Raw genomic sequence first — 8,074 nt, 5'->3', positions numbered from 1 at the left:
GGGCGGGGCGCCGCGGCCGGGGCGGGGCGCCGTGGGAGGGGGACCGCGAGCTCCGCGAAGGTGCGCCTGCGCGCGGCGGGCCGGGGGCGGGGCGTTGCGAGGGGGCGGTCCCCACCGCTCGGCGGCGGCCGGAGGTGGAGGAAGAGTCGGCTAAGATCTCGCGTGTTCCCGGTACTCGCGCGTTTTCTAAGGATGCCGCTGAGTGAATCCTTTGGTCTCATTCCAGAGTCCCCAGAAGAGCAGTAGAAAGTATTTCTTTCAAGTACTGCTAAACACTCTGGGACTGGTCTCTTCTGTGTTCTGGGGTAGGTCCTGGAATATGCCCAGGTCGTGATTATGCCACAGAACGCACACAGGAAACAGATGTTCCGAAAATAAGATTAGTTTTGGAACCTCCCAACCGTGGCTGTAAATATATAGATATCTGTAAAATATATAAAGCCTACGAGGAATGGTAAAACCTAGAAGCAGTAACCTTGTTTACCAAGTCAACAAAGAGTTCTTGAACTCTGGAGAGTAAAAACTGAAAATGAAAGAAAGCTAAGAAGTTTATATGGATGAAAAGAATTATTAGTTCATGCAGGATGAAATAAACTTATGGAATTTTGTCGTTAAGACCTGGGATGTACTGAAGTAGGCTGAAAAAGAGTTTAAGTTTGGGAAATAACGTCCATAATGAGGAGAAAATAGAGATTTTGAGAACAGATCTTCAACCTCTTCAATACTATATTTGGGAGAAATCAAACATACAGTGCCTAGTACATAGAGAGAAAGAATAGTAAACAGACTGACACCCCCACCACCAGCATCACAAATGTAATCATTTTGTTAGAAACTGCAACACTAAAAATATTTTATAAAAAAATCATAACTTCATTGATACATATTTACACATAGTGTTGTCCAAAAGTTTGTTTTGTATAATTGGAATAATTTTCACAAAACTATGTACTTTACTTTTCCCCCTGCCATACCCTGAACATTTCTTATGTTTTTACGGTCTTAATAATCATTTTTAAGTGGAGCATAGTAATTTCCCTTTGGCAGTCACTATATACACTCAACATCAGACTCCTAAGCATGAAGTTAAGGTTACTACCACTGCGAAAAAAACATAAAAGACCGGAAAATAAGGGATGGGATCAGCCATCTGTAAAGATGAAGCAACCAAAAAGACTGTTGCATCCCTAGTGTATAGAAAACACTTCTGTACTCCCAGCATATGGACACCAGCATACAAGGTACCAACCATGGTTTAACCAGAGCTGACCTAATTCACTAAGATGAGTAAAACTTTACATCAGTGGTCTTCAAATTGAGGTGTGTATCCCCCACGGGCTTTTTAAGGGATAAGTGGACACTTTTAAAGGCCGCCAGTTTCTGAATCTTCAAATATCTACCTGTAGTCTTTCCTAAAATTGATCTGCTGGTGAAGGAATGTGATTAAATGTGTTCATTTTCGAACTCTTTCACAATAATTGTATAATTCCCAATTTATAAGAAGAAGGTGCATTGCTCTGGGTTGTAAAAACCTCAGACGACCTATGTCAGTTCTTTACCAATTTTAAATACAGGGCAGTATTGAGAAAGTGTATACCTCTAATGCCTACCTAGGGAACAAATTCTCTTGCAAGTCAGATGATTTTCAAATAATTGCTTTTAACAAAATATAACCTAAGGATCACTGACTTTATAAGTTGGAAGGCATTCAAAGAATGGAATGACAGTAATAAAAATAACAGAACCCCTTATAGGTGTACCTCCTTATTAATGTGAAAATATTTTCTCAGCATTTATGCAAATGAAACATTAAGACACTGATACTGAACTCTCATTCTAGTATGTAGTATTTAACAAATTCATGCACTAATTATTAAATATTACATATTTGGCTTGGTGCCTGTAGTTCAGTGGTTAGGGTGCCAGCCACATACCCAGGGGCTGGCAGTTTACAACCCAGCTGGGCCTGCTAAACAACAAGGACAACTACAACAAAAAAATAGCCAGGCGTTGTGGCGGGCACCTGTAGTCCCAGCTACTTGGGAGACTGAAGCAAGAGAATGGCTTGAGCCCAGGAGTTTGAGGTTGCTGTGAGCTGTGACACCATAGCACTCTACCGAGGGTGACATACTAAGACTCTGTCTCAAAAAAATAAATAAAATATTACATGTTTAATAATTATAAAAATGTGTAATACATTTTGTATTGTTTTGAATGCCTAATAATTACTAATAAATATGACGATGCCTCTATTTAGAAGAAAATGTTTGCACACATATAATCTTTCAGTCATAAGAAATTTAAAATTTAAATTTTTATGCCTTTTTATTGCTGAGAAATACAGTAGGGTGATTCATAGAATACATTCAAACATAAAAATGCATAATTAGGATATACTCCTGAGAGATGGGGATGCAGAATGGAATTTTAAGTGTGAAAAGAAAAATCATGTATTTCACCTAAGTTGCAACTAGCAAAAAAGAAAAACAAATTATGTAAAATCATCTATATGTAAAGAACAGTTTGTTCATATATTCTTTAAATGATTGATGGGTAAGGCATAACTGCCATATTTAGATTTAATTGGATTCGTTTAAAAGTATGACTATCTTATTTGAAAATGTTAATTTTAATGGTATAGGAGAAATTCCATCCTTTACAACTGCTTAAATTTATGATGAAAAATTTTGGATGTCAATTGAAAAATAGGCGAGAAGGTATATAGTATTTCATGTGTGGGCAAAAATTTTGAAGACCACTGATTCATTTATCAACCCTTTTGTTTTAAAGATTGTGGAAATATTTGTTAATTTTTTCTCTTAAATAGAAATTCAATGACATTTTCTTTCACATGGATCTTACGTTGTGTTTATGTAACACACATATGTACCTACCTCCTCCTTAACTTCTATGAATGGGAAGGACTATTTTGTTTGGTTTGGTTGTCAAGACATTGGACTCTGGTATAACCAGCAATTACTATCTTCCTGAAAGCCTCAGAATGCTTTTGTAGATATAAAAAGAAAGATCATAAACTCAAGCATAAGGAGTCTGCAGATGGTGCAGGTGGGAGCCAGAAGTGGACCAGAGATGGTCTCTAAATTATTCAACGAGGTAGTGCCCAGAGATGCAGGCAAAAAGACCACTTTCAAGAGCCAAGGTGAATACTCAGGCAGGGATCCTCAAACTTTTTAAAACAGGGGGCCAGTTCACTGTCCCTAAAACCACTGGAGGGCCAGACTGCAGGCCCCGGGACAAGTCGGCTGCTAAGCAGGACAGGCAGTGGCAGCAAAAACACCCCGCGAGCTGGATAAATGTCCTCAGCGGGCCACATGTGGCCCACAGGCCGTAGTTAGAGGACACCTGAGTCTATCCTGAGGGAGAGCAGTATGTTACTCACATCCACAGTGCTGACTCCTTAGTTTTGCCTGAGGCCCAAGGCTTATAAAATGGTATCTCAAAGTCACCCAAATTTGCCTGGCCAACTTTGTGATTTTATTTTTTGTTTATGTAATCTCTTGTAATTAGTGGAGTATTCAGAGTATTCCTGCTGTAGTATTTCTTCTGGGGATTTTCAAGTCTTTAAACTAAAAGGTTTAGTGAAACAATCTGCTTGCATGGTTTTGGCACACTTTGTTAACATGGTCTAATTTGGGGAAAGGCCAGGATAAATAAAAATTATGCCTCTACTTTTTTGTAACTAACTAGGTTAACAATTATATTTAGAAAGGTATGAAAGAAACCTGCTTTAATAAATATAAAAGTTACATAAAAATAGCATGCAACATCTATGCTCCCCATGCTAGTTAGAAATAGCTTTCTTGTATAAGGGGTTTATTTTATTAACACTGATAATTTGCTTAGCCAAGGTGAGGTATTTTATTTGTCATAAATTCCTTCATAACATCAAAAATTATTGGATCCTATTGTGTACTATGGTAGGTGCTAGATGACTATGATATGATCCCTGCTTTCAAGGAATTAATGATCTGTGGAAGAAATGTAGCTATAAACAGATCAGGACAAAATAAACAACAGAGAGAGCCCAAAGGACAGAACCGCTAACTGCTTGGGCTGGGAAGGAGGTGAAGGTTAAACTCAATCTTAAGGGATTAGTAGAAGTGGGCCTGGCCACAAGGCAGCAGAAGGGAAGGACAGTATCCAGAATGCAGGGAGCTGATGGAAGGCACGAGGTGGACACTGCTTTTTCTCCTCCCCCCACCACATAGACAGGGTGGTGTCTTAGGCTCCCTCCTGACTGAAAATAAGTCCCCAGTCCCTTCCCTCAAAGTACATCCTGATAGGAGTATATCATACCATGTCCTATTTATGCAGCTCAACCAGAAAGCCATTCTCTCAGTGCAGCTGCTCTCTTCCAAGTTTTAGAGGTGCAACCTGCTTCCAAAAGCAAGAATACTTCCTTGAGGTACTAGTGTTTTAAAAAGAAAACATGTCAACCCAAATCAATCTTAAAATCACAGAAATACACAAGGCAGAATTCTTTTAGCAGATAGAGCGCTGGGTTCCCCTTGTGTGTTTTGCTCTAGACTCTACTCCCCTGAGCGATACCAGATATGAGGTGACAACTCAGCCACCAAATCCTGATTAACTGTCTCTTGACACAGTCTCCCTCCTTGGTATGGTTTTACTCATCACTTTTTTCTTTTTGGAGACAAAGTCTCACTCTGTTGCCCTGACTAGAGTGCCCTGATGTCATAGCTCACACCAACCTCAAACTCTTGGGCCGAAGTGATCGATCCTCTTGCCTCAGCCTCCCAAATAACTTAGGTCGATGGTCACTTGCCACAGTGCCCAGTTAATTTTTCTATTTTTAGTAAAGATTTGGTCTCACTCTTAGTTGGGTTGGAACTCCTGAGCTCAAGGAATTTGCCTGCCTCAGCCTCCCAGAGTGCTAGGATTACAGTGTCAGCCACTGTCCTGCCTGACTCTTTATATTATCATAAGCTGGAAATCTTGTGTTATCATGAAAGTGTGTTTCTTTTGTTATCTTGTTTCCTGAAGTGGTCAGGGCCCTAACTGTAGCTCTCTAGTAGTAATAGATGAAAAAGAATCTTAAGAATGAATATTAAGAATCAACTTCTACCTATTGGTAGCTCCCCGCCCCACAACCCCACCCAGCCCACCCAAACACCATCCAGCCTTTCTAGGTCAGAAGCCCAAGTATTTTGGAGAGATAAGGATGTAACTGATAACCTAGAAGCAGAGGATCTGTTCTGAGAATTCTTTATAGCTTAAAAGAGTCTCCCAGGAGTAAGACAGAGGAAGGAGGGCAAAGTCACCCCAGATAGGAGGCCTCTATCATCAGCAGATTCCTATCAGCACAGCAAGAGCAGAGGAAAGTGCTCCCTAGGTATTGACCTTGGCTGCAACTTCAGTCTCAGGCCTTCCTCTTGCCCCAGCCTCCATCCATGACTCTGACAGGCTGTCCAGACCTGTGTGGGTATCTGTCCAGTCAACCAGGAAAGCTCACCATTAATTCCTTGGCCTCAGCCCCAGTGTACCTGATGAGTCCAGAAAATATCCAGCCTCAACATCTATCTATCTTTTTTTTTTGAGACAGAGTCTCACTCTGTCACCCTTGGTAGAATGCCATGGTGTCATAGCTCACAGCAACCTCAAACTCTTTGGCTCAAGTGATACTCTTGCCTCAGCCTCCCAAGGAGCAAGTGACTGGGACCCACACCTGTGATGTCACCTGCCTCAAAGCCTGGCCATTTTTAGAGACAGGGTCTCAGTCTTACTCAGGCTGGTCTCAAACCTGTGAACTCAGGTGATCCACCCTCCTCAGCTTCCCAGAGTGCTAGAATTATAGGTGTGAGCCACTGGACCTGCCCAATCCATCTTAATTAACTATTGCACAGTCTGACTATCCTCATCTCTCTCAAAGTCCTTATAACTATTAATGCACCTAGGCCTAATCCCCATGAAATGAAGAAGCCGTGTTTACTTGCTGCCCCGGAAGGGCCTCTACATTATCGTCCTTTAGAATGTGGCCTACAGGGCTCACCACACAAACCATCTGGTAAATTGATTACAAATGAAGATTCCTGGGACACACTCTCAGAAATTCAGATTCATTGGTTCTGATGTAAGGTGCAAGAGTCTGCATTTTTAACAAATCTCAGAGATGATCCTTTTGCCTTCTAAGTTTGAGACCCATGGCCTAACAGGTTCTTGTCCTCCCACCTTCTAAAGAGAAGGTGACATCACAGGTGTGGGTCCCAATCACTTGTCTGGTGCTGTGAGTCCCAGACACATTTCCTTCACATTAAGTGAGTATCTGCTAAGTAGGATAAGGCAGATAGAAAGCCCAGGACTGCTATGTAAGGCTTGTCACCCCAGGTCCACATGTATATGGCTTTATGGCTGAGAGGTCACCCCACCAATGTTGTAAGATTGCTAGTGAGTTAATCACCTGGTTTACAGCCTGCTGAGCCCCACCTTCAGTGAGGAACCCTGGTCCTGAGTTCTCTGTCACCACTCAGACTGATATCAGATGGGGCCAGGTTCTTGTCAGTTAGAAACATATGGGACCACACCCGAAGTCACTGGAGTTACACTTTATTGGAGAGGGAAGAGTCAGCTCTTTTCTAACTTGGTAGTCTATCTGGGCCTCCACAGAGAACAGGGAATCCCTCTTGCCTCCCCTGGCCTGGGCTTAGGGCACTCTCAGCCCCTTCCCCAGCCCTGGGAAGAATGCCTCAGCCAGAACTGCAAAGCCCCTCCTGGCCAGGCCGTAACGATCTCTGGCGATTTACTTCTTTCAGACCCACAAAATGAACTTTGCTTTTACAACCTCACTCCTTTGGTGTCTTCACATCCTGCCTCTGTTCCAGCCTGTGTCAAAGCTGACTGCTCACACACCCAGTGACATCATCCCTGCCCAGGACCTTACAACTGCCTCCCGGGACACTCAGCTCGAAGGCCCTCTTCCCCCTTTGCAGTAGGGATGAATTATTATTGATGATTACCTCTCCCAAGGTCATTATCCTAAACTCCAGAGCTGCTTCAACACCTCCCAGAAGATGCTCACAGGTCTAGAGCCTCGTGCCATCCACGCTGCCGGTGGGATCCTCTCCATCCCATGTGGCGTTCTGTGAGAAGATTCTGCTCTAGAAGAGCTTCCCCTCATTGCCCATCCCTTGGCCTCCCGGGCATCTAGTGACTGTGTCCACTGACGTCATCTTTACGTCCTTCCTACACAGGCTCATGTTTCACTGCTGACCACTCTCTGAAGAGGCCAGAGCCTCAGCAGGGTCACTATTCCCAGCCTCAGTCCCACCTGTCTGTGTCTTCTTTCTCCTGCCACCAATTGGCAATTCCAACATGTCTTGTCCCTACCCCAGTTCAGAACTTCACCCTGATGGAGGAAAGGACTCGTTTCCTGCTGGAGCCAATCGTGAACATACCTCCAGACTCCCAGCACTATGATTGGAAACCCCCCTGGCCAAATTGTGGCTGAGGCTGCAGTGCCTCTTGATAGTGGTGCCTCTTCCACTGGCGTCGTTCTCAGCAGCCAGGTCAGTCTTTAAAGCCTATCCTGATATGGTAGGAAGGTTTCCTGCCAAGGCTTGGCCTCTCTTCCTGCCACAGAGTAGCTCACCCTACTTACAACCAAATTTGTGATTCTGAACAGAAGAGGACAGCCCCTTAGGGTCAGTTTTAGGAATTCACTACTGCTGTGGGGTAGCTGTGAGGAACCACCTGAAGACTCACACTAGTGGCAGGTCTGTCCTGTAGATGTAAGTGTCCCCCCACCACCCCCATTACTGAGAAGTGCTGCTCAAGTCCTCCTGAGCAGGCTGGCGGGTGTGTCCTTGACACTGAGCCCTCTGCACATCCATCCCACTTAGGTTCAGCACAATCAATCAGTTTACCTATTGGGTTTTTTTTTTTTTTTTTTTTGCTAAATTAGTTTACTGTTATTTTAACTAATAGGTTGTTCCTTAGACAAACTTCAATTCCTTTGTCTGAGACATCAAGTCCAAACACACCCAAAATACCCTTACCTTCCAAGTCCCTGTTGAAAGCAACCCTCTGATTGGTCATTTGT

The sequence above is a fragment of the Otolemur garnettii genome, unplaced genomic scaffold (assembly GCF_000181295.1).
Source record: "Otolemur garnettii isolate 467f Iridium unplaced genomic scaffold, OtoGar3 scaffold00030, whole genome shotgun sequence".
Lineage (NCBI taxonomy): Eukaryota > Metazoa > Chordata > Mammalia > Primates > Galagidae > Otolemur > Otolemur garnettii.
Note: the sequence above shows the minus strand (reverse complement) of the source record.